Source organism: Pelodiscus sinensis, chromosome 1, assembly GCF_052426305.1.
Source record: "Pelodiscus sinensis isolate ZL-2025 chromosome 1, ASM5242630v1, whole genome shotgun sequence".
Classification (NCBI taxonomy): domain Eukaryota; kingdom Metazoa; phylum Chordata; order Testudines; family Trionychidae; genus Pelodiscus; species Pelodiscus sinensis.
Window position 1 is genome coordinate 1,886,690 of NC_143052.1, and position 27,554 is coordinate 1,914,243.

A 27,554-nucleotide genomic window follows, 5' to 3' on the forward strand; every position below is an offset into this window, starting at 1 on the left:
ACAATCTCCCCATGAGGAACACGGGCCCAGGCCCACACCGCTGCCCAGAGCCGTGGGGATGGGCTTTTTGGGACACCTTCCCGGGGCCGATTCAAGCAATACAATCCAATGTGGGGTCTACACTTACTCTGCAGAAGAGAAGAGTGAGGGGGGATTTGAGAGCAGCAGTCAGCTCCCCGAAGGTGGTTCCAAGAGGGCAGGAGAGAGGCTGTTCTCAGTGGGGGCATGTGGCAGAAAGAGGATCAATGGGATCAAGTTACACTGGGGGAGGTCTAGGTTGGACATTCGTAAAAATTATTTCCCTTTGTGGGTGGGAAGCGCTGGGCTGGGTTCCCTGGGGGGGGGGGGGGGGAGTCTCCATCCCTAGAGGTATTTAAGTCCCAGCTTGACCAAGCCCTGGCTGGGCTGATTGAGTTGGGGTTGGTCCTGTTTTGGGCAGGGAGCTGGACTCAATGACTCCCGAGGTCTCTGCCTGCCCTGGGCTTCTAGGATTCTGTGATTCTTTGTGAGCAAACCTGAAGAGCTGTGGCACCAAGAGTGGCACTGAAGTGTGGACAGCGCCTCTTTGGCCCCCGAGAGCTGCCTTGCCCCCAAGCCCTGTGGGGTGGCCCAGGGGCTGGGGTTGGCTGCTGGCCCTCGCTCACAAGCCCAGGGCAGGGGACGAATTCCCCCCCAGAGCAGACTGGCTAGCACCTTGGGCCTTTTGTGCTATTTTGCAGCATCCGGTCACTTGCGAGGACACAGGGCACATACCACGTAACCACGTCCCCCCGTGGCAGGGTTCTGGGTACTGGGGAGCCTGGTCCGGGCGGCAGGGCAGGTCAGACTGCAGGGCTGTTTGACTTTGGTCTGGGGGGGACAGACCAAGTGATCCAAAGCCCCTCTTAAACATGACCCCTCTATTACCTGCTATGGGTCCAGCTCCTCCAACCCGATACCCCCGACCCATTAGAGTGCTCATGGCTCAGAGAACGGGCACAGGGCCAGGCCCAGGGCTCCCCAGTTTGGACCCTGGGGAAGGGGGGGGTTACAAAGTCCATTGCCCCACTGCACTGTGACAGTTGGGGCCACGCCTGCAATTTCCTTTGTAATCTCACCGATCTGGTCCGTTAGGCCACAGCCTGCACTGAGCTGAGATAACAAAGTTCCGGCTCATCGCCTCTGGGCTGGGGGGTGGGGACACTCACTGCTCTCTGGGTGACCGGGTCCTCTGACTCCCCCTGCGCCCCAGTATTCATCCTGTGGTTCTCCAGACCCCCAATCCTTTGCAGCGGGGCTCTGTCTGTCTGAGCCAGCCGTTGCCCATTCTGTGTGTGGGGCACGGCCTACTCCTGCCTCGCTGGGTCCCTCGCATTTCTCCGCCCTCCTATTGGCCTCGGTCCACGGCTCCAGTGGGGCCAGGTCACTTGCAATTAGGAGCCCGTGTTACCTTCTGTGCTCAGGCCCCTCGGCCCTGCAGCTTCGGCCTGGCCCCCTGCCTTGTGCTGAAGGATTTCCCCCGACACGTGTCTCTGTGCATCCCAGGGCTGGCCCTGCCCCGCCTGCTCCTCTGCCCCCCGGACATTTCACGGCTCAGACAGACCCCCTGGCTCCAGGCAGTCGCTCAGGGCCTCCCCCATCCCACCCTCCTGGCACAGCGCCCAGCCCAGCTGGAGAGGACTGGGGCAACCACCTGCCTTTCCCCCGGCCCTGTGGCTTCTCTCTGCCCGGTGGGACGGCCGCCCAAGAGTCCTTCTCGCCGCTGCCAGGGCCCCAGGGCCGTCTGGCCGCCGACCAAGGCTGATTCAGCCCTCGGCCCGAAGGCAAGTCTGGGTCACTGGCCGAGGGCCCCTGGACGGACACTTCTGCATCAGCCTCCCCCATGCAGGGCTGCCTGGCCCTTCCCCCGATGGTCTCCACCTGTGTGCTACCCGGGTGTCATGACCATGAGGGTTAGCCAGCAGCCTGGTGACTAAGGGGTTAACTATGTCCCTTACCTAAACAGGTATCAGGCAGCCAATAGAAATGCAGATCGGAATTTCAAACTGGGGCAAAGGAATTTGTGGGTTTTTCTCACCTTTGTCTCTGAGCAGTTTCTCTCCATCTACTGAGGGGACAGACATCATGTCTGTCTCCAAGAAAACACTCTTCACTATCCATAAGTGGGGTAAAGTTTACGTAAATCCCTCAAGTTTTATTGTTGTATGGTTTGGGAATGAGACTCTGATGTCTGTGCATTTGGAAATGGGTTTTGCTCTCCTTTGTAACTAAGCTCTCGGCCCATGGTGGAATCCCCCATGAGTATATTAATTGGTGCCTTTTCCATCTAGTCCTTATGCTGGCAACAGGAGTATTGTGATGATAATAAAAGTTCTTTCTCTTTTCTTTTTATTAACCTGGGATTGGTTAATTTTGGTGTCCTGGTTTTACTTTACGGCTGAGATTTCCCAAGTGAGCTCTTCTCTGGTTTCCTTAGCTTTACTTGGGTGGTGGCAGTGGATTTTTATGCCCCAAATCCAGGTTTTTAAGATTTTGGAGGGGAAGCTTTATTGGCGAGATCAGGTTTTGGGGTGCTTTTGTGGGCCTCCACTTTTGCATTCATCATGCCAGAGTGGGGATTTGGCCTTGACATGGCTGTGAGCACTTGCAGGCCCCGAGTGAGGAGAAGCCGCTATCTGGGGAGGAGCAGGAACAAGCAGTAACCTAACTCCCTCCCCCGCACTGGGCATGTGTTCCTCGGGGGCTCAGTGGAATTACAGCGACAGCATCTCATGCCTCCCCTTCTCCCCTCCCCCCTCCCATCTGTGCAGGGGGCATGGGACGAGTAACGAGAGTGGAGGAGAATGCCCGCCCCCCCCCCGGCCTCCCTCCTCCCCAGGGGCAATGCAGGGATCTTGCCTCCCCCCAGACTTGCCCGTCTGCTAGTGATTCCATGGCCGGGGCCTGCGCCTGGCACATTGAGCCACCAAACCAGCAAGAGCTTCCACTGGCCAGGCCATCTGGTCCCCCAGAGCCCAATGGCACCTCGTGAGCTCTGTCCAGGAACCGTTCTGCCCCGCTACATCACCCCTGCCTGGGACGCCTTTCCCGCTGGCCTGTCTCTGTTTGTCTGGATCGACCTAGGTCAGACAGACACTGGGCAGCGATGGTCCAGACGGGGCTGGGATCCTGCCGGGTATGATGTAGTGGGGGGGGGGGGCTCTCCGCTCTGTAACCTGGGGTACCCCTGCACTGTGATGTGTGCTTCCCACTGACTCACCCACATGTGGATTGGTCCAGACACCTAGGCTGTGTCTACATTGGCATCCTTTTCCGGAAAAGGGATGCTAATGAGACACTTCAGAATTGCAAATTCCGCGGGAATTTAAATTTTCCCTGCAGCATTTGCATGAACATGGCTGACGCTTTTTTCCGGCTCGGGGCATTGCCGGAGAAAAGTGCCAGTCTAGACAGGTATCTTTTGGAAAAGAAAGCCTTTTCCGGAAGATCCCTTATTCCTACCAACCAACACTCCCAGCCACTCGGGCGCCCCAGTGACCCTCGGTTTTGTGAAGGCCATCAACAGGGTGCTGCTCCACAGAGTCATCTGCCTCACCGACCTGGATGCAGTCATCCAGGGATTCGGCGCCCTCGGCTTCCCCAACTGCAGGGGGCAATCGACGGGACGTACATCCCCATCCATGCCCCAGACCTCCAGGCCTCCCTCTTCATCAGCAGGAAGGGGTACTTCTCTGTGATCCTCAGGCCGTGTCTGACCACCGGGGCCAGTTCACGGATATCAATGTGGGCTGGTCCGGCAAGGCACACGACGCGCAGGTGTACCACAACTCCTCCATGTGCCAGAGGCTGCATGCTGGGACTTTCTTCCCCGACCATCACATCAGGGTCGGGGATGTGAACATGCCCGTCTACTTGGTGGGAGATGTGGCCTACCCCCTACAGCCCTGGCTGATGAAGCCGTACATGGAACACCTCAGCTTCTCCCGACAGGCCTTCAATACCAGGCTCAGCAGGGTCCGCATCATGGGCGAGGGGGCCTTCCGCCGACTGAAAACACGGTTTAGATGCGTCCCCACCTGCCTCGACCTCTCCCAGCGCTATATTCCGCACATGGTTGCAGTGTGCTGTGTGCTCCACAATTTGAGTGAGAGGAAGGGGGAGGTTTTCCTGCCAGCTGAACGATATATCTGTCTCTAACGACGCAGAATCGAGATGGATAAATGAGATATCACAGAACATCAGTGAACAAGTTGTGGATGAAATAAAGAAGTCTCCATTGTTTGCCATACAATGGATGAATCAACCGGTGTCGCATTGTGCTCTCAGCCATTGGTGTTCGCACGATACATGGTTGAGGGAGACTTCAAAGACGAGTTTCTTTTTTGTAAGGATCTTGATACCACCACAAAGGCTCAGGATGTGATGGAAATTGTTAACAATGTCTTTGCAGTACATGGTCTGGACTGGGTAAATCTTGTGGGTGTCACCACTTATGGTGCACCTGCCATGCTGGGCTCAAGACTGGGCTTCCAAACGCTGGTGAAACAGCGTGCGCCAATGGTAACCGGAGTTCATTGCTTCATTCATAGGGAAGCTTTGGCGTCAAAAGCATTGCCTGATCAACTGAACGCCCTTTTCAAAGGGTTGGTGGAAGTGGTGAATCACATCAAATCATCGGCTCTGAACACCAGGCTGTTCCAAAGATTTTGCCTGAACGTGGGTTCCGACTTTGATGTGTTGCTGTTCTACACTTCTGTGCGGTGGTTGTCAGCAGGGAACGTACTCAACGGAGTTTTTCAATTGAGAGAGGAGTTGGATTTATTTCTCCAGGCACAAGGGAAAGAGGAATTCCGAACTGTGCTAGGCAGTCACATTTAGAACTTGCGTATCTTGTCGATATTTTTGGAATCTTGAACAAACTGAATCTTCAGCTGCAAGGGAAAGGTTCAAATCTGTTTTCTCCCCAAAGCATCATTAAGCCTTTTCTTGACAAATTGGAACTCTGGATCGGAAGAGTCGAAGGCAATAATTGGGTTCAATTTCCATATGTGGATGCCATGTGTGGCGTAGTGGGGGGCTGTCTGCTCTGTGACCCGGGGTCCTCCTGCACTGGGATGGGAGGGGGAGTCTCATTGACTCACCCACATGTGTATTAACCCAGACATCCAGGCTCAGCGGCCCAGGGAGAGACAAAGGGAGGGAGGCGGAGACCAGCACCTGGCTGGGGGCAGGGCTGGTAGAAAGGTTTTTAGTTTCTGTCTGGAATCATGGAGGAGGCAGTCTAAGCAAGGGGCTGGGATTTAGGGGCCAGGCTCCCCCATCTCAAGGGGGGCTGAGGCATCCTAGGCCTGTCCTGTAACCAGATTACATCTGTGCTGGGCTGTATCCTGGAGAAGCAATAAATTCACTCAATTCTACTGGCTGGTGGAGTCTGTATGTGCCACTACGGGGGTGCAGGAGGTGGGGGAACCCCGACCCGCCGTCACACCATGCTCAGGGAAAAGGAAGCCACTCGGACTCAAATTCTCAATCATTTACTGCAGCTACGAGACGTAATCCAACAATACTTCCCGGAGGTAAACAGGACAAGGCATGGATTATCTTCCATCAGGAATCCATTTACAATAGATGTTAATAGAGTTCCAGAGGATCTGCAGGAGGAATTCTTGAATCTGAAAAATGGTTTTGCGGCTCAAGACGTGTACCAGCAGTCTACCATAGAGAAATTTTGGGCCAGCATGACTGGGAGTTACCCAAATCTGTCAGCACACGCACTCAGATTTCTTTTGCCATTTGCATTAATTTATATGTGTGGGACTGGATTTCCGTGTTCATTGCACGTTAAGTCCAAAGGGAGGACTCGGCTTGTGTAGAAAGCGATATTCGTTGTGCATTACCACGTACCACTCCAAACATTGAAAAGCTTCTCAGTGAGAAGAGAATCCAAAACTCTCTTAGTAAGAAATAAATTTCAAACCAAACTGTTATAAGAACAACCCAGGAAACTACAGACCGGTCAGTTTAACGTCTGTCCCAGGGAAGATAATGGAGCAGGTAATTAAAGAAATCCTATGCAAACACTTGGAAGGTAATAAAGTGATAGGGAATAGCCAGCATGGGTTTGTGAAGAACAAGTCATGCCAAACTAATCTGATAGCTTTCTTTGATAAGATAACGAGCCTTGTGGATAAGGGAGAAGCGGTGGATGTCATATACCTAGACTTTAGTAAGGCATTTGATACGGTCTCGCATGATATTCTTATTGATAAACTAGGCAAATATAACTTAGATAGGGCCACGATAAGGTGGGTGCATAATTGGCTGGATAACCGTAGTCAGAGAGTTGTTGTTAATGGTTCTAAATCCTGCTGGAAAGGGATAACAAGTGGAGTTCCTCAAGGGTCTGTTTTGGGACCCGTACTGTTCAATATCTTCATCAATGATGTAGATATTGGGATAGAGAGTACGCTTATTAAGTTTGCAGATGATACCAAACTGGGTGGGGTTGCAACTTCTTTGGAGGATAGGGACATAATTCAAAATAACCTTAGCAAGTTAGAGAAATGGTCAGAGGTAAACAGGATGAGGTTTAATAAAGAGAAATGCAAAGTGCTCCACTTAGGAAGGAACAATCAGTTCCATACATACAAGATGGGAAGCGACTGTCTAGGAAGGAGCATGGCAGAAAGGGATCTAGGGGTCATAGTGGACCACAAGTTGAATATGAGCCAACAGTGTGATGCTGTTGCAAAAAAAGCAAATATGATTCTAGGTTGTATCAACAGGTGTGTTGTAAGCAAAACTCGTGAAGTCATTCTGCCGCTCTACTCTGCACTAGTTAGGCCTCAGCTGGAGTACTGTGTCCAGTTCTGGGCGCCACATTTCAAGAAAGATGTGGAGAAATTGGAAAGGGTCCAGAGAAGAGCGACAAGAATGATTAAAGGTTTAGAGAACATGACCTATGAAGCCAGGCTTCATGAACTGGGCTTGTTTAGTTTGGAAAAAAGAAGATTAAGGGGGGACATGATAGCGGCTTTCAAATATCTAAAAGGGTGTCACAAGGAGGAAGGAGAAAATTTGTTCCTCTTGGTTTCTGAGGACAGGACAAGGAGTAATGGGCTTAAAGTGCAGCAGGGGAGGTTTAGATTGGACATTAGGAAAAAATTCCTAACTGTCAGGGTGGTCAAATATTGGAATAAATTGCCAAGGGAGGTGGTGGAATCTCCCTCTCTGGAGATATTTAAGAACAGGTTAGATAGACATCTGTCAGGGATGGTGTAGATGGAGCTTGATCCTGCCTTGAGGGCGGGGGGCTGGACTCGATGACCTCTCGAGGTCCCTTCCAGTCCTATGATTCTATGATTCTATGTTCATTGTCTGCTCTTTTTTATCAGGTCTCAGAAAGGAGATGGCCTACAAACATTTTCTGATTGGCCTGCTGGTCCGTGGACTGAAACGAGTTGAGAACCACTGGCCTAAGGGGTCCCACCGGCCGCTGCTGTACTAGGAACCTACGACCCCCCCCCCCCCCCCCCGCTGAGTTGGGAGCCCTGCAGGGCTGTGCTGGGGAGGAGAGGCAGCCGGGAATTCCCCTCCCCTTCCCCACGGGGGCTCAGTATCCGGCTGGACAGCTCCCTAGGCCTCGTCCCTTCTGCCCAATTCCCCCCAAATAGCCTGAGACCAGGAAGCAGGTGGGGGAGCGAGTGGGGGAGGTGGCTGGGCTGAGGCGCGCCCGGGCCCAGGAGGAATTTCCTGGGAGTATCTGGCTGGGGAGGGCTGGGGCCGAGGGAGCCGTCCAGCCAGGGTGCTCTGCTGTTCACCCCCGGGGGAGGGGGAGACGGCTCTGTCCCACTGTCTGCTGGTTACTTCTGGCCACAGGCATCACCCCACCCCCGCCACCAGCCCACCCCAGCAAGTGTTGAAGAACCAGTTGGGCCGGGCTCACCGGGGCAGGCCTAGAACTGGGGTACAGTTGTGCCCCGAACGCTGCTCTGCACAGCGGCATGTGGGGGCCCACACCCAGCCAGACCGAGCGTCCCCTGCCACTGACGCACCAAACAGAGAAAGGCCCCCACCCGCAAACCTCTCCTGCCCCAGCCTGGCCCCCTCCCAAGGACCCTTTGGCCGGTGTACGTCCGTGACCCAGCCTGCCCCTCCCTCAGCGTGGAGAGAGCTCCCCGGCCCTTCTGACCCTCGCCAGGACCTAGCCCAAGCGCTGGTTTCGGGCAGATGGATTGGCTACCGACAGATCAGTCATACGTCATTGTAACCAAGGCAACGGGCGTGTTGTTGAGTGACAATCCCTGATTTTCCTTGTCCGCTGCGATGTTTTGTGCCCTGGGGCTGGAGCGCCCAGCCTGTCCCATCCCCACAGCCCCCAGCCCTGCCTGGTGTGTGCATGGCAGGGGTCCCACCGCTCCCAGCCCCTATTTGTGCAAAGCTACCAGCAGTCTTGGATGGAGGCTAGAAGCGGGGGGCGTGATCACATGGCCCTGCAGTGTCAAGGCAGCAGCGCAGGACCCGTCTGGGGCAGGTGGGTGATTAGCTCCTTCAGCGTCCGCTCTGCTCCCCGACGGCCCATTGACTTGCTGGCCAGACTGTGGCCTTTTGCCTGGTTCTCCGCGTTTGGGGTTGGGGTCTCACCCGCGTTCCCAGCGCCGGGTGCAGACGTGGTTCATGCAGACAATAGACCAGCATAGCCACGAACTTGTAGCCTCTGCAGTGACACCTCACATGACACATCCTGCGCTGAATACAACCGTCGTCAGGTCGCCACAATCTCCCCATGAGGAACACGGGCCCAGGCCCACAGCGCTGCCCAGAGCCATGGGGATGGGCTTTGTGGGACACCTTCCAGGGGCCGATTCAAGCAATACAATCGAATGTGGGGTCTACACTGGCCCTGCACTTACTCTGCAGAAGAGAAGAGTGAGGGGGGATTTGAGAGCAGCCGTCAGCTCCCCGAAGCGGGTGGAGAGAGGCTGTTCTCGGTGGGGGCAGGGGGCAGAACAAGGAGCAATGGGCTCAAGTTGCAGTGGGAGAGGTCCAGGTTGGATATTAGGAAAAACTGTTTCCCTAGAAGGGCTGGGTTCCCTGGGGAGGGGGTGGAATCTCCATCCCTAGAGGTGTTTCAGTCCCAGCTTGACCAAGCCCTGGCTGGGCTAGTTGAGTCGGGGCGGGTCCTGCTTTGGGCAGGGGCTGGACTCGGTGACTCCCGAGGTCTCTGCCTGCCCTGGGCTTCTAGGATTCTGTGATTCTTTGTGAGCAAACCTGAAGAGCTGTGGCACCAAGAGTGGCACTGAAGTGTGCACAGCGCCTCTTTGGCCCCCGAGAGCTGCCTCGCCCCCAAGCCCTGTGGGGTGGCCCAGGCGCTGGAGTTGGCTGCTGGCCCTCGCTCACACGTCCTGGGCAGGGAACCAATTTTCCCCCAGAGCAGACTGGCTTGCACCTTGGGCCTTTTGTGCCACTTTGCAGCATCCGGTCACTTGCGAGGACACCGGGCACATGCCACGTAACCACGTCCCCCCGTGGCAGGGCTCTGGGTACTGGGGAGCCTGGTCCGGGCAGCAGGGCAGGTCGGACTCCAGGGCTGTTTCACTTTGGTCTGGGGGGGAGAGACCAGCTGATCCAGAGCCCCCCTTAAACACGACCCCTCTATTCCCTGCGATGGGTCCAGCTCCTCCGACCCACTGGCAGCATCCCCCAGGGAGCCAGCCCTGCACTCAGGGCTCAGAGCACCGGAGCAGGGCCAGGCCCAGGGCTCCCCGGATTGGACCATGGGGCGGAGGGTCACTGGTCCATTGCCCCACCGCACAGTGGCAGTTGAGGCCACGCCTGCAATTTCCTTTGTAATCTCACCGATCTGGTCCGTTAGGCCGCAGCCTGCACTGAGCTGAGATAACAAAGTGCCGGCTCATCGCCTCTGGGCCGCGAGGGAAATGGGGGGGGGACAGTCACTGCTCTCCGGTGACCGGGTCCCTCTGACTCTCCCTGCGCCCCGGTGTTCAGCCTGTGGTCCCCCTGAGCCCCGATCCCTTGCAGCGGGCTCTGTCTGAGCCAGCCACTGCCCCTTCTGTGTGTGGGGCACGGCCTGTCCCTGCCTCGCGAGGCCCTTTGCATTTCTCTTCCCTCCTATTGGCCTTGGGCCACGGCTCCAGTGGGGCCAGGTCACTGGCAAGTCGGAGCCCGTGTTACCTTCTGTGCTCAGGCCCCTCGGCCCCGCAGCTTCGCCTTGGCCCCCTGCCTTGTGCCGAAGGATTTCCCCCGACACGTGTCTCTGTGCATCCCAGGACTGGCCCTGCCCCGCCTGCTCCTCTGCCCCCGGGACGTTTCACGGCTCGGACAGACCCCCTGGCTCCAGGCAGTTGCTCAGGACCCCCCCATCCCACCCTCCTGGCACAGCGCCCAGCCCAGCCGGAGAGGACTGGGGCGACCACCTGCCTTTCCCCCAGCCCTGTGGCTTCTCTCTGCCCGGTGGGACGGCCACCCAAGAGTCCTTCTCGCCGCTGCCAACCCGGCGCTGGACTGGGCCCCCTGCAGAAAGTCAGTTCCCAGCAGTGACCTCGGCTCGGCCTTGTCCGCTCGGCACCGGCCCCAGGGCCGTCTGGCCGCCGACAGAGGCTGGGGGTGAGTCTGGGTCAGTGGCCAAGGGCCCCTGGACAGACACTTCTGGCCCAGCCTCCCCCATGGAGGTCTGCCTGATCCCAGCCTCCCCTGTGCAGGGTTGCCTGGCCCGTCCCCTGACGGACTCCACCTCTGTGCTAACTGGCTGGGATGAAAGTGGGTCTCTCGCAGGCCCCGAATGATGAGGAGCCGCTGTCTGGGGAGGAGCAGGACCAGGTGGTACCCCCTCCCCCCCACTCCCGCACTGGGCATGTGTTCCTCTGGGCTCAGTGGAATTACAGCGACAGCACCCCATGGGCCCCCTCCCCCATCTGTGCAGGGGGCGTGGGACGAGTAACGGGAGTGGAGAACGCCCGGCCCCCTGGCCACCCTCCTCCCCAGGGGCAATGCAGGGATCTTGCCTCCCCCCCGACTTGTCTGCTAGTGATTCCCTGGCCGGAGGCTGTGCCTGCTCCCACTGAGCCGCCAAACCAGCAGGAGCTTCTGCCAGCCGGGCTGTCTGGTCCCCCAGAGCCCAATGGCACCTCGTGAGCTCTGTCCGGGACCCGTTCCTACCCAGCCCCATCACGCCTGCCTGGGACGCCTTTCCACTGGCCTGCCTGTCTGTCTGTCTGGATCGACCTAGGCCGGACAGACACCGGGCAGGGATGGTCCAGTCGGGGCTGGGTCCTGCCGGGGGGGCAGGGGTCGGGGTTCGATGCCTCTCCAGGTCCCTGCCCGTTCTAGTGTCTGTGGTTCTACAATTCTCTGATTCTCCCTGGTGCTGCCAGTCGGCTCCCGTCCGCCACATCGCGCAGCCCGGCCCCGCGCCAGGGTGATGTGAAATGGCTTTAAAACCACGCCCCTGAATTGACCACGGCTTGTAGGGTCAGGACCAGGTCCTCAGTGAGCACGTGCCAGGCTCCCCAGGGCAGCAGGCTGGGAACTGCCCTTGTCTGTGAAGACAGAGGCACAGAAAGCCTTGAGACTGCAGCTTTCCCCACAGCATCTGTCTCTAAGGGTACGTCTACACTAGCTCGTTAGTTCGGGATAGGTAGGCAAATGAGGGCAACCAGAGTTGCAAATGAAGCCTCAGATTTAAATATCCCGGGCTTCATTTGCATGTTCCCGGGAACCGCCATTTTTAAATCCCCCTTAGTCCGGACTAACTGCCCGGGGCTAGAGGCAGCAGTTAAACGTTAATTTGAATTAACTCCTTAGTTCGAATTAACTGTTACTCCTCATTCCATTGTGATTCTGAGAGATAAACAGACTCATTATCAGTTGCCCTGAGATATGGCCCCCCCCCCCCAAGACCGGTTCCGCGCTGCCACCACCCAAGTGATGGAGAAAATATAAAATAAAAGCCCTTTTCTGGCAGAAGAGCTCACTTGGGATCTCCCCCCTGGGGTACAGGACTCAGCTGCCCCAACCTCTGTTTTGCTTGGAGTTGGGAAACGAGGGGGAATCCGCAGACACCACTGGACTCTGCCCTTGTAACTAGGCACCTAATCCTCAGGACACAACAATCAACCAAGACCCGTTAATTAGAATAAAAAGAAAACTCCTCCATTATCAAAACCAAACTGCTGTTGCAAGCACAGTGAATGGCCAGGTGGCAAATAGCCACAATTGACACAGGCTCAGGGAAAGTCCCTGGGCTGGAATCCTCAGTTACAAAAGAAAGACACAATTAGCCAGCTCAGACAGGATTTCCAACCCCCAAACAAGGAAACAGTAAACCCTGGCGGACTATCTAACCTTTTCCCTACCGACACATTTCAAGAAGTCTGTTCTTGGAGAGAGAAGCGTCTCCCATCCCCTCAATACGTGGGAGAAACTGCTCAGATCTCACAGACGAGAGAGAAACCTCTTTCCCTGTTTGAAATTCCTACCTGCCCTTTTATTGGCTGACTGCCCAAATCCCCCCCCCCCCCCCACGTAGGTGTATCTCCAGTTGCTTAACCCTTTCTCGCTCTTCAGGTAAGTCAGACTCTCCTTAGCATTTATGACAGACGGTAATGGGGAGGGGAGGCAGAGATTCCCACGGAGCAGTTCAAACCAAACCACAAAACAGAGAAAAACGCCCTGAACGCGACTGGATTCACTTCCCCCCTTTACTTACTTCCTGTCTCCTCCTTCCTCAGTCCACTCCCATGCCCTGAATTCCAGGGGGGGCAGGTCGTCCTGCCTGGGTTTCAGTCATTCTGCCAAACAACTGGCCACATTGCCTGACAAATTCCAAATCAAAATTATATAGTTATAAAATAATAGGTACAATACAATTCATCGGCAAACATTGATATAGATATAAACCTTTACAAAACAATTACTACTGATGTTTATAAGGACACACCCCATACTATAACTACTGCGGTACCACAAAAAAATATTAATGTTATTCTTATCCACAATTTTTTTTTATGTGGAGGAGAAAAGAAAAGAATTGTTGCAACAAAACATAGTTTGGTCACGTGACTCAAACATAAAAAGAACATCAAACTAATATAACATAGTAGTGACAAAGAAACAAGTGACAGACAAGTTGACCTTTATCATATCGACGAATCATACCACCAAAGGATCAACCGTTGTTGTTGTTTGAAGCCAGTTTGGGAATCCTGTGGGTTGAAACCATTCGCTGTTCTGGATCTACCTGCGGATTCGCCTGTAAGAGAGGTCTGATAAATTAATTGGGAGCTTTAACCAAAGTGAGTGGGTAACTCCTAGATCTGTATCTGTTTCAGATTCAAAATCAAAACCAAACAGTTGAGGAGATCAGCATAAACGATTTAATATACGAAGGGGAACTCCTCAAACCTACAATTAGAGTGTAGGAATAAACCAAGTTTAGGTTTCCCCAACTCTCTCTGTGTGAAGACCTAGGGTGGAGCCTTCCCTGAGGAAAGATTTACGTTCTCTGGAAACCTTTTAAAGGTGCCAGCATGTGTTAGGAGGTACGTCCGACAATTAATCAGACAATTGGGGAAGGTACAAATCTGACAATAGTGCCCCATCCCAAAACCGTTCTTGTTTTGAGGGGAACTGTTAGTGTCCCTTCAAATAACAGCAGGTTTTGTATGTAGTTTATATAAAAGCAATTTGCTTTGCCCACTTCCTCTGCCTTCTCCAACTGACACTTAAAAGCATACATCGCTTTTCTTTTCCCGCTTCTGAATTCCCTCTTTCCTAGCGTTTGGGCTTTCAATTCACTGCTTGCCATTTTCCAAAATAACATGAACTGTTCCTCCAAGATGTCACACCGGATTTTGAACCTTTTTATTTCCCCTATTTCTTTTATTTGCTTCTGCCAAAGCCATCTGATGGAGCCAGACGGATCCCTCTTTTCCCCACAACTGACGGACAACCCGAAGTCACTGCATAGCAATTCCTTGGAGAACTAGCCCCACCACGAGGTGAACCAAGGCGGCCGCCCCAGTATCTAAACGATACTCATCCAGTGGTGGTGCTGGTATTTCTATAGGGGACCCCCCTTGCCGGCTCCTTCTCTGCGGTGACCATACCGCACTCCGGATGTTTTAATGGACAACGGCCTTTTTCTTGACCCGTAACCAGATGCAGGCTGCTGTTATCCAAGTCAAGTGTACATCCCTGTCTACCCAAGAAACTGGACCCTAACAAATTACCTGGTGGGTCTCTCATAGTGAGCAGCACAAAAACATGGTTCTTTTGTACGCTGCCGATTTTTACCAGGATGGGTTTGGACATTACAACAGTAACTTGGTATCTTCCCGCTGCGGCTAATGTTCTGGTTTGACCAGAGGACCATGGTGAGGACAAAGGGCTTTTGGAATGTATTCTACTGATGGCTGCCCCGGTATCTATAATGAATGTTACGTGGTGGCCCCCAACCACAGCCGATACCGGGGGTCTTCCATTGCCATCTGTACCCAAAGACACAACACACGGGGCCTTTTGGCGTCATGCCAAGTAGCTGGCATGCACGGGTAGGAATCCTTCAGCCTTTTCCAGCTCCTCCAACACATCCTCCTCCTCAGGCCAAGTCTGCATCAACCGAGGCCACTGGTTGGCCCGAGGATTTGGATTGGGCTAAAGTCAATTCACTTAGACTGACACGGAGTTCCTGCAATTCCCATTGCATATCCCGGAGCATCATCGTAACTGTGGCTCCTCCCGAGTTTGGATGTGGCGGTGCTGACTGGAATTCGTGCACCAGGGCTTTCCGCACAGCACTTGCAAAATGGTTCGGGCATTCCCACGGTTCCCCCGAGACCGTGCGGGAGGGAGTGCCACCAGGACACACAGTGCAGAAAATTGTATCTGCTGCTGGTGCACATGCAGATAGCAGAGCAGTAGCGTGAGAGGAGTAGAACTGGAAGAAGGCAGAACCGAGACCCCACAAAGTTCTGGCCCACGCGAGGGGTATGGGGCACCATCTGAACTCTCTGCCTCAGGGGCCAAAATGTCGTGGGCTGCCCCGATTCCTTTAACCTCTCAGGGCTCTTAGGGTACGTCTACACTTGCACCCTAGTTCTAACTAGGGATGCAAATGTAGGCAACCGAAATTGCTAATGAAGCAGGGATTTAAATATCCCACGCTTCATTAGCATGGATTCGCCGGCGCGTTACTCCGCTTAACAGCTATTTCGGAAGTGAAGGTGCACGCCAGGATGCGGTAGTTCCAACCAAACCCCTTGGTTCAAACTAACGTTACTCCTCATTTTTCACTAGAGCATCAAAGAAAACGTCCCAAAAATAGAAGGGCAGGGGGTTAGTGTCCTCCTCTTCCCTTGAAAGCCACTCTGATCGCAAATCGAGACGGTTAGACCGCCAGCCGCTGGGTCCGTGAGTGTTGGGGAACACACTCCAGCCGGCACGGGGCCGTGGTCCAGGAGAGCTCAGGGGACTAACGACAGAAGGGGAAACCCAGGCGAGGGTTTTCTGGATACTGGCCGCTGGCTCCATGCCCACAAAACAGCTCCCCCACCATCACACAGGACGGGTTCTCGGATCCAGACACAACCACTTGTTAATAACTAATTAATGGCCAATTAACAAATAATTTCCCCTTAGCACAAAGGAATTCCCTACTTGTGAGAGTCTAGTAACTAGTCAATAATACCCAAGGAGGATGCCCTCGAAGTGCCATGAGGGGTCCTTTCACAAATATTTACAATTGCCCAGGGAACTAGTCTCCTCAGGGAACTAATGGGTAGGAGACAAGTAGTCACTCGCAAGGCATGCCACATGAGTTTGAGGGTCAAGACCTTGGGTGCACCTTGGTGTCTATGCCTACCACTCCCCCCTGGGGGACATAGTCCCCTGATTGCAGAATTACTCAGTTAAGAAAAATAGAAGCAAGGTAAGTAAGGTTGGCACATCCACAAACTCCTCAATTTCATAAGAGAGGGAATGTCCATTCATATCTCCTTACCATCTCCTGACATCAGCCCTTCCAGAACAATCTTAGGTGTTAGCTCATCAGCTTTCTCATTTCCTTCATCTTCCCCGTCATCACCCAGAGCCATCCTTCTGCCCTTCCAAGGACGACATCTTCTCCTCCATATCCCCCTGGGCTGGGGTCCTACTTTTATATCAAGTGACGCCTACGAGAACATGTTTTATGCATATTCAGTAGGGGGTGTTTCTAATGCTGAAGTGGTTTTTTCCTATTGGTCAATATATCATTGCTCTCAACTTATTATCATATACGTCAACTAGTTGCTATGGGTCTTTGTGGTTCTCTGTCGCAACCTGTGTCCTATTTGCTCAACTCAGCCTGAACCAATTATTTGGGACTTATATTTAATAATACAACTGCTGAATCTGAGGGTCTTGTTCCCGCCATCCTGTGTGGCTGAACGGTCCAGGCCTAAGTTCCCTTTTCTCAGGCCTGGGAAACCATAAATAAGGTCTGACGGGTATCTGGGCGAGACCGGGTCCCAACCACGGAAGTCTGCAAAGCTCAGCTCCTGTTGATCTCGCAAATGGCCTGTTGCAGCCTGGACAAAAGATTAAATATAACCCCATGTTCCTGGACCCGGACTGTGAGCTTACGGATGTTCTCTCATTCACGTGGAAGCCTGCCCTGTAACTGGCTGCAATGCAGACATGGCACTCATTAGAAAGTGCATTCAGAGGCTGGACTCTAGAGCAGGAGCCACTAACACAGCAGCGCTCAACTCCTAACCCTAACCCTCTCCCAAGGACTTGAGCGCTGCTGTGTTAGTATTAGCGGCCTTCACAAACTCAGGCAAACAGAAGGCCGAGTGTATTACACCCGAGCCCAGACATCAAGGGGCCTACGGGAAGGGCGAGGGCAGCTTGTAGTAGATTTCTTGCATTAGAGTTTTAACTATTCCCGAATTAATCAAAATGAACACAAACATATTATTAGCATGACAGGAAAGTAACTTGATAGGCTGCAGGCGCTCGGTGGGTGAACGGGGGAGACTGCAGCTCGGCCCCGCACAAGGCCTCCGGGGACAGTTGCCTCGCAGTGATCTGTTCCCCTCCCCTTCCCCTCTCCAGCACCAGCCACTGCCGACCCCCCAGGCCCTGAAATTGGTGCTGGAGCTCATTGCACCACTCAGGCCAGGCCGTGCTTGAGAGCACCCCAAGAGTCAATTTGGGGGCCAGTTTTGTTCAACGTCTTTATTAATGACCTGGCTGAGGGGATGGATTGCACCCTCAGCAAGTTTGCAGATGACACTAAGCTAGGGAGAGAGGTAGATATGGTGGAGGGCAGGGATGGGTCCAGAGTGACCTGGACAGATTAGAGGGTTGGGCCAAAAGAAATCTGATGAGGTTCAACAAGGACAAGTGCAGAGTCCTGCCCTTGGGATGGAAGAATCCCAAGTATTGTTACAGGCTGGGGATCGACTGTCTAAGTAGCAGTTTGGCAGAAAAGGACCTGGGGGTTACAGTGGATGAGAAGCTGGAGATGAGTCACCAGTGCGCCCTTGTAGCCAAGAAGGAAAATGGCACATTGGGCTGCATTAGGAGGAGCATTGCCAGCAGATCCACAGATGTCATTATTCCCCTTTATTGCGCTCTGGTGAGACCACATCTGGAGTATTGTGTCCAGTTCTGGGGCCCCTGCTATAGGACATACTGAAGCAGGTCCAGCAGAGGGCAACCAAAAAGATGTGGGGGCTGGAGCACATAACCTATGAGGAGAGGTTGAGGGATTTGGGCTTGTTTAGTCTGCAGAAGAGCAGAGTGAGGGGGGATTTGAGAGCAGCCTGCAACTTCCTGAAGGGAGGATCCAAGGAGGCTGGAGAGAGGCTGTTCTCAGTGGGGGCAGGTGGCAGAACAAGGAGCAATGGGCTCAAGTTACAGTGGAGGAGGTCCAGGTTGGAGATCAAGAAAAACTCTTTCCCTAGGCGGGTGGGGAAGCGCTGGGCTGGGTTCCCGAGGGAGGGGGTGGAATCCCCAGAGTTGTTTAAGTCTTGGCTGGACAAAACCCTGCATTCGGTGCAAGGAGCTCCTGGCCCTCAGAGACCGAGTTCGGGCTTTAGAGGCCAAGGTGTCTGAACTGGAGGAGCTAAGGGAGGCTGAGAGGTATGTGGATGAGGCTTTCTGGGACACTGTAGAACTGTCCCACCTCCACTCAGACAGCCCCTGCACTGTAAGGAGGGTGAAAGGCTCAGGGGAGGAGAACGTTCAATTGGAGCAGAGGGAAATGATCCCATCGTTGGGACCCTCCTTCCAGAGGTTGTTGTGGGCTCCTCTCGCACTGAGGATACCTCTCCGGGGAGGGAACTTGTTGTTAGGATAAGGCAGGTTTTAGTAATGGAGGGTTTGATCATTAGAAACATAGACAGTTGGGTGTGTGATGACCAGGAGAAGCGTATGGTCACTTGCCTGCCTGGTGCGAAGGTTGCAGATCTCTCGAGGCATCTAGATAGACGTATGTGTATTTCAGGGAAGGAGCTGGTGGTCGTGGAACATGTAGGTACCAATGACATAGGGAAGGGTAGGAGAGATGTCCTGGAGGCCAAATTTAGGCTGCTAGGAAAGAGACTGAAATCCAGGACCTCTGTGGTGGCATTCTCAGAAATGCTTCCAGGTCCACGCGCAGGGCCAGGTCGGCAGGCAGAGCTTCAGAGTCTCAAGGCATGGGCGAAGCAATGGTGTAGGGAAGAGAGGTTTAGATTTATTAGGAACTGGGGACACTTTTGGGAGAGGGGCAGCCTGTACAGGAAGGATGGGCTCCACCTAAACCAAAATGGAACCAGACTGCTGGCACTGAACATTAAAAAGGTCATAGAGCAGTTTTTAAACTGAGGGCTGGGGGAAAGCCGACGGGTGTAGGGGATTACGTGGACCGGACAGAGACATCTCTTAGGGGAGGGTCTATTAATAGAGATGCTCTGTGTTCTAGTCAGGAGGGGAGGATGGAGGTACGGGTCAGATCAGATGAGACACAATCAAATGAAAAAGAGTCAGGAAATGGCAGACAGATAAATAGTGACAAATACTTAAAGTGCTTATACACAAATGCTAAAAGTCTCAATGGTAAAATGGGTGAAGCAGAGTGCCTAGTTCTAAAGGAGGATATTGATATAACAGGCATCAGAGAAATTTGATGGAATGAGTCTAATCAATGGGACATAGTCATACCAAGATACAAAATATATTGGAAGGACAGAATAGGTCGTGCTGGTGGTGGAAAGAAAATGTAGAATCAAATGAAGTACAAATCTTAAATGAGTCAAAATGTTCCATAGAATCTCTATGGGTAGTAATTCATGCTCCAATAATAAGATTATAGCAGCAGGGATATATTAGTGATCCCTGCTCAGGACAGTGATAAAATTTCTTGACACGTTAAATGACGGCTTCTTGGAGCAGATGGTTCTGGAACCCACAAGGGGAGAGGCTATTCTCGATTTAGTCATAAGAGGAGTGCAGAATCTGTTCCAAGAGGTGAATATAATTGGACCACTTGGAAATAGTGACCATAATGTAATAAAATTTAGCATCCCTGTGGTGGGAAAAACCCCTCAGCAGCCAACACTGTGGCATTTAATTTCAGAAAGGGGAACTACACAAAAATGAGGACGTTAGTTAAACAGAAATTAAAAGGTCCAGTGACAAAAGTAAAATCTCTGCAAGCTGCATCAAAACTTCTCAAAGACACCATAATAGAGGCCCAACTTAAATGTATCCCCCGAATTATAAAACACAGAGAAACAAAAAAGTGCTACTGTGGCTTAACATCTATGTAAAAGAAGAAGTGTCAGATAAAAAGACATCTTTTAAAAAGTGAAAGTCAAATCCTCATGTGGAAAATAGAAAGGAGCATAAACTCTGTCAAATTAAGTGTAAAAATATAATAAGCAAAGCCAAAAAGAAGTCTGAAAAACAGCTAGCCAAAAACTCAAAGGCTACGTCTAGACTGGTATGATCTTCCACAAATGCTTTTAACGGAAAAGTTTTCCGTTAAAAGCATTTGCGGAACAAAGCGTCTAGATTGGCGTATTTTTTGCGGAAAAGTGTCCGTGCCAATCTAGACGCGCTTTTCCACAAAAAAGCCCCTATTGCCATTTTCGCGATCGGGGCTTTTTTGCACAAAACAAATCTGATCTGTCTACACTGGCCTTTTACGCAAAAAGGACTTTTGCCCGAACGGGAGCAGCATAGTATTTCCGCAAGAAGCACTGATTTCAGACAGTAGGAAGTCCGTGTTCTTGCGGAAATTCAAGCCGCCAGTGTAGACAGCTGGCAAGTTTTTCCGCAAAAGCAATTGCTTTTGCGGAAAAACTTGCCAGTCTAGACACAGCCAAAAAGTGTCTAAAAGCAAAAGTCCATCAGAAGCAGGAAGCCGGCTAAACAACCTGTGAGCCCTTGGACAATGGAGATGCTAAAGGAGCGCTCAAAGATGATGAAGGCATAGAAGAGAAGCTAAATGAATTCTTTGCTTCAGTCTTCATGGCTGAGGATATCGGGGAGATTCCCAAACCTGAGCTGTTCTTTTTAGGTGACAAATCTGAGGAATTGTCCCAGACTGAGGTGTCATCAGAGGAGGTTTTATAGCAAATTCATTAACTTCACAGTAACAAGTCCCAGGGACCAGATGGCATCACCCAAGAGTTCTGTAATAACTCAAAAGGGAAATTGTGTAACTATTAACTGTGGTTTTGTGATGTAGTGAGCAGACAATACACTCTGAGCATTCACTAGTGGTAGTGACTGGGCTGGGGTGACCCCTACTGGCCGGTGTCTGTAGCACTGCCCAGCAGGGGGGCTGCCTACGGTCAGGGAGACAAAGACCCAACCTGTCTGACTGGTTGAGGGCAGGGACAGAACAAAGGAAGGGAGGTATTTGGGGAAGGGTCAGTTTTCTGGCTGGGAAACATGAAGGGAACAACCTAAGCTGAGGGCTGAGGGTCTAGGGGGGCAATGGACCCCCCTAACCCAAGGGGTCTGCGGCATCCTGGCCCTGGCTCCTGTAACCACATCACGTCTGTGCTGGGCTGTATCCTGGAGAAACAATAACCCATCTCTATTCTACTGGCTGGTGGAGCCTGGTCTTGTGGCTACGGGGCTGCAGGATCGGGGTGAACCCTGGCGCGCTGTCACAGGTTTGTAACTGTCCTTTAAATCAGTGTCCATACCTAAGATAGCCTACTTGATGCCAATATTTAAAAAGGGCTCTAGAGGTGATCTTGACAATTACAGACCGGTAAGTCTAACATCAGTACCAGGCAAATTAGCTGAAATTATTGTAAAGAATAAAATTGTCAGACACATGGAGGAATTTAATTTGTTGGGAGAAAGTCAACATGGTTTTTGTAAAGGGAAATCCTGCCTTACTAATCTGCTAGTGTTCATTGAGGGGGTTTGTGACGGACCGGGCCGGGGTTGGGCACAGCCGAGGGCATCTGCCCAGGGCGAATTGCTCAAATTTGGGGCTTTCTATAGCCCCCAGACTGGAAACCTTCCTAAACAGGCCACAAACCAGTCCCACAGAGCGCCCCAGCTGCCTGCCCAGCCAGCCAGAAGCCCCACGAGCAAAACCCCTCCAACACCCCAGCAATATCCGTGCCCCACATGGCCCCGGGCCTCATACACAGGTGGGGGGGTCCTAGCACCCAATCCCACCTACCCTGAACAAGTTCTGTCCGTTTCCAAGAAACCAGCCACGGATTCCTGGTCAATTTACCCTCTGGATCTTACCCACAAACCACGCTGGGCCAATCCTTTAGCATCTAACAACTAAAGGTTTATTACTAAAAGAAAGAAAAGCATAAGAGTGAGGTTGTTAAAGTATCATACATTACATGCATCAAATCTCCCAGTTCTCGATGCAGGCTCGCAGCAGAGATGTTATAGCTGCTGTCTTAAAAGTCCTTGGTGCACAGCCTATGTCTGGTGTTCCTCTTAAGATGGTGTACATCCTATGTCTGGATGGGTCACAGTTCCTTCTGGCTCGTGATTCCCTGCGAGGCTGCATCTGGAGTCAGGAGCAGATCTGAAGACAAAATGGAGGATGCCTCATGGCCTCTTTATCCCTCCTTCCTGGTCTCTTTTTGGCTGCAGCAGGTCACCTGGCCAGTGGCCTATCCCTGTGTTCCCTGCTGGTAGCCCCCAGGTATCAGTCCCCATTCTTGAGGGGTGTCCTTGCCCTATAGAGGGCTATTGTTCTTACTTATTAGCATGTCCATAGGCTGAGCTTCTTCACTCATTGTCAACCACATACAGAGAAACATTTGGTATCCACACAAAGTCCATGCTTATAACGTCACACACAGACATTACACAATCACATGAATAGCACATGTAGAATCAGTATAAGATAAACTTTCATTTGACACCTCGCATGGCCCCCTTTGTACCACTTTTTGGGGGAAACACCCACCCTCCTAAGGGCGCAACAGGGATCTGGCTACTCACCTAAAATCCAGTAACATGACAGGGTCAACAAACATGTGGACAAGGGGGATCCAGTGGATCTAGTGTACTTAGATTTTCCGAAAGCCTTTGACAAGGTCCCTCACCAAAGGCTCTTAAGTAAAATAAGTGTCATGGGATAAGAGGGAAGGTCCTCTTGTGGATTGGTAACTGGTTAAAAGACAGGAAACAAAGGGTAGGAATAAATGGTCAGTTTTCAGAGTGGAGAGAGGTAACTAGTGGAGTCCTCCAAAGGTCTGTTCTGGGACCCATCCTATTTAACTTATTTATAAATGATCTAGAGAAAGGGGTAATTAGTGAGCTGGAAAATTTGCAGATGATCCCAAACTGCTCAAGATAGTTAAGACCAAAGCAGATTTTGAAGAGCTTAAAAAAGAGCTCACCAAACTAAGTGATTGGGCAACAAAATGGCAAATGAAACTGAATGTTGATAAATATAAAGTAATACACATCGGAAAAAATAATCTCAACTATATGTACAATATGATGGGGACTAATTTGGCTACAACTACTCAAGAAAGAGATCTTGGAATCATCGTGGATAGTTCTCTGAAAACATCCACTCAGTGCGCAGCAGCAGTCAAAAAAGCGAATAGACTGTTCGGAGTCATTAAAAAAGGGATAGAGAATAGGACAGAAAATATCTTATCGCCTCTAGATAAAACCATGGTACGCCCACATCTTGAATACACATCTTGCATACAGATGTGATCACATCATCTCAAAAAAGAGATACTGGCATTGGGAAAGGTTCAGACAAGGGCAACTAAAATGAGGAGGGGTTTGGAACGGGTCCCATATGAAGAGAGACTAAAAGACTTGGACTCTTCAGTTTAGATAAGAGGCTACTAAGGGCGGGATAGGATAGAGGTCTATAAAATCATGACTGGCGTGGGAAAAGTGAATAATGAAAAGTTATTTACTTATTCCCACAATGAAATGAATTGACAGTAGGTTTAAAACAAACAAAAGAAAGTTTTTCTTCACTCAGCGCGTAGTCAACCTGTGGAACTCCTTGCCAGAGGATGTGGTAAAGGCCAGGACTTTAACAGGGTTAAAAAAAGAGCTAGATATATTCCTGGAGTATAGGTCCATCAATGGCTAATAGCCAGGATGGGCAGGAATGGTGTCCCTAGCCTCTGTGTGTCTGGAGGTGGGCGACAGGGGAGGGATCACGTGGGGATTACCTGTTGTGTTCCCTTCTTCTGGGGCACCTGGCATTGGCCACTGTGGGCAGACAGGACTCTGGGCTGGATGAACCTTTGGCCTGACCCCGTCTAGCCTTTGTTAAGTTCTTATTATGTTCTTATGACACGCTGAGGGAGCATACGAAAACGCACACGGCCAGCTGTTTATCGTCACTGATGGAGCAGGAGACCCGTCAGGCTGCCACACCAATGAACCCTGAATTTACTACATCACGCTCCTGACCTGCTACAAAATTCAGTCATCAGAAGAAAGCAAGAGACACATTTAACAGCAGGAAGTACCTGTCAGTTGTAATGAGGCTAATTTAGCAGGCTGGATGGGCCCCATTCCCGGCTTTTGATGCACAAGTGTGAATACGAAAGGCAGGGGAAATTTCTAAGGTGCCACAGGACTGCTCTTTGTTTTTAAACTGAAGGACGAACACGGCTACGCCTGTCAGGGCTGTTCCCCTCTCTAGCGCTCTGCATGCAGGTGGGAGCCCACAAAACACCGTGAATACCTTGCCTTTATAGCCTCTGCTTACAAAACAACAACAACAACTACAACAACCAACAAAAACTCCCCAGAGTCACAGGTGCACTGTCTCTGGGGAAAACATGGCTGCCACAATCAAGTTTCAGAGGGGTAGCCGTGTTAGTCTGGATCTGCAAAAGCAACAAGGATTTCTGTAGCACCTTAGGGTGTGTCTAGACTACAGGGTTTTGTCGACAAAAGTGGACTTTTGCCGACAAAACTATACCTGCATCTACACTACTGCTGAGTTCTGTCGACATAACGTCAACAGAACTCAGCAGTTTTGTCGACGCTGGTAAACCTCATTTTACGAGGAATAACGCCTTTTGTCGACAGAGTTCTGTCGATAGAAGGCGTTATTGCATCTACACTGTCCTTTGCGTCTACACTGCCAAGTCGACAAAGCAGCTTGCTTTGTCAATAGAACTGGATGTAGTCTAGACGCTCTTTGTCGACAGAAGCTTTGTCGACAGTATGGCTGCGTCTAGACTACATGCCTATGTCGGCAGAGGCATGTAGATTAGACAGATCAGCAAAGGCAAATGAAGCCGCGATTTAAATGATCGCGGCTTCATTTACATTTACATGGCTGCCGCGCTGAGCCGACAAACAGCTGATCAGCTGTTTGTCGGCTCGCGCGCTAGTCTGGACGTTCCCCCTGTCGACATCAAAGCCCTTTGTCGGTAGCCCCATTATTCCTCGTGGGATGAGGTTTACCAGGGCTGCCGACAAAGGGCTTTGATGTCGACAGAGGGAACGTCCAGACTAGCGCGCGAGCCGACAAACAGCTGATCAGCTGTTTGTCGGCTCAGCGCGGCAGCCATGTAAATGTAAATGAAGCCGCGATCATTTAAATCGCGGCTTCATTTGCCTTTGCTGAACAAACAAATCTACATGCCTCTGCCGACAGAGGTATGTAGTTTAGACGTACCCTATCTGTAGACAAAACTTCTGTCGACAAAAGCCTGTAGTCTAGACATACCCTTATAGACTAACAGATGTGTTGGAGCGTAAGCTTTCGTGGGCAAAGACCCACTTCGTCAGATGCATTTTGTGGGTCTATGCCCATGTAAGCTTATGCTCCAATACATCTGTTAGTCTATAAGGTGCTACAGGAATCCTTGTGGCTACCACAATCAAGTGATATAAGCCCTGAAAAGGCAGGAAGAAACACTTGAATTCCTTCTCCTGGGATTCCCCAAGCGCTTTTGCCACAAGAGAACCTGAAAAAAAAGAAACACAAAGCACAGAAAACAAACTGTATCTCTGATAGCTAGGCAGACACACACAGAGCCCCTCCTGTTACCTTCCAGGGCACAGGGATCAGACCATAGCCTTAAAAAGGGGATTTTATTAACCAACAAAAGAGAGATACTTGACAGAGTGTACGTACGTGGGTGCTAGGTGTTACAGAGCAACTAAGAAAAGAATAAATCAAACCCCAAAGAACCACAGCTCTTTGGGCTGTAGCTTCAATATGGTGAGTGGGGGAAGGAAGGCACCTGGGACTCACACAGAGAAGTTTAACCAAACAACCAAACCAAAGACAAATACCCTGCTTGTGACTAAATACACACGTTCCCCTTATTTACCCATGATCCCTTATGGTTCAGTCCACTTTCATGCCCCGAATTCCTTGCTGGCATGGTAGTCCTGCCTGGGTTTTAATCAGTCTGTTTCCCAACTCCTGGCTTAAACTCACACAGAGAGGAATGGCAGCAGATAGCTACATACAATTCACATTTCAATCGTCTTTCCCATTGGTTTTCCTGGCTTTCTGGGCTTTCCCTCAGCTGTTTAAAAAAAGAATGGGCTCCCTCTTGCTGTTTTGTCTAGCTACTATTTCTGCCACATGCTTGCTCTCCACTGTTTGCCCCTACCAGACCCTCTCTGCAGCTTCCTTTCTATTTTCCTCATTTTCTTAGTTACACTTTTGCAATCATTTTAATTCTTTTTTCCTCCTGTCCAAACTTTTTTGCTGCTGTTTTCTGTACTTCCCTTCTCTTACCGAGCTCTATGTTCTGCTTATTTACAAAAAGGGGTCTTTTTCTCTTGGGCTGTGTGTAGACTGGAAAGTTTTTCCGCAAAATCGTCTGCTTTTGCGGAAAAATTTGCCAGTTGTCTACACTGGCCACTTGAATTTCTGACAAAGCAATGACGATCTCATGTAAGATTGTCAGTGCTTTTGCGGAAATACTATGCTGCTCCCGTTCGGGCAAAAGTCATTTCCGAAAGACTTCTGCGCAAAAGGGCCAGTGTAGACAGCACGGTATTGTTTTCTGCAAAAAAGCCCCGATTGCAAAAATGGCAATTGGGGCTTTTTTGCGGAAAAGCGCGTCTAGATTGGCCACAGACGCTTTTCACAAAAAGTGCTTTTGTGGAAAAGTGTCCTGCCAATCTAGATGTGCTTTTCCAAAAATGCTTTTAACAGAAAACTTTTCCATTAAAAGCATTTCTGGAAAATCATGCCAGTATAGACATAGCCTTGCTGTTTCCTCTACTTTTACATGGGAACTTTAGCTAATCTTTCTGCAACATGCTTTTTTCACCGTTTTTCCTCTAAAGGCTTTTTACTTGCTCTCCTCTTTTATTTCATTATCCTTTCATATGTGTTTCAATGTCAATGTTTTCTTTACATTCCTCTTGCTTCAGTCATTTAACCAAAACTCTTTCCCCCTGTGACAGACCGGGCCGTACCTGGGCACAGCTGAGGGTGTCTGCTCAGGGTGAATTGCTCAAATCCGGGGCTCCTTACAGCCCCCAGACTGGTGACCTCTCCAAACAGGCCACAAACCAGTCCCACAGAGCGCTTCAGCTGCCTGCCTGAAGCCTCCCGAGCAAAACCCCTCCGACACCCCAGCAATATCCGTGCCCCAGATGGCCCCGGGCCTCATACACAGGTGGGGGGTCCTAGCACCCAATCCCACCTACCTTGAACAAGTTCTGTCCGGTTCCAAGAAACCAGCCACAGATCCCTGGTCAATTTACCCTCTGGACCTTACCCACAAATCACGCTGGGCCGATCCTTTAGCATCTAACAACTAAAGGTTTATTACTACAAGAAAGTAAAGCCGGCAAGTGAGGTTGTTAAAGGATAGTAAGTTACATGCACCGAATCTCCCAGTTCTCGATGCAGGCTCTAGCAGAGATGTTACAGCTGCTGGTTTAAAAGTTCTTGTTGCACATCCTAGGATTAGGATGGGTCCACAGGTCTTCTGGGCTCTTCTATCCCTGCAATGCTGCCTCTGGGATGAAACCTCTGGCCCGAGCAAGACAAAGGGCTGGCTGGGCGTGACTCCCTGGCTCACAATGGCCCTGGAATTCTCCCCCTTCCCCCACTCAGTGGGGTA

General features: G+C 51.3%; 1 long non-coding RNA gene and 1 pseudogene across 2 annotated transcripts in view; one reads left to right on the forward strand and one right to left on the reverse strand.

Annotated features, from left to right (window-relative positions):
• LOC142825021 (adenylate kinase 8 pseudogene) overlaps positions 1 to 27,554 on the forward strand; it is a 378,854-nt pseudogene that overhangs the window by 96,701 nt on the left and 254,599 nt on the right. The window lies entirely within an intron of this gene.
• LOC106732066 (uncharacterized) lies at positions 10,415 to 16,129 on the reverse strand. The gene is made up of 4 exons (XR_001368327.4): positions 15,998 to 16,129; positions 13,132 to 13,249; positions 12,707 to 12,812; positions 10,415 to 11,537 (listed from the first exon to the last, which is right to left on the reverse strand). It is a non-coding gene; the product is annotated as an uncharacterized LOC106732066 (long non-coding RNA).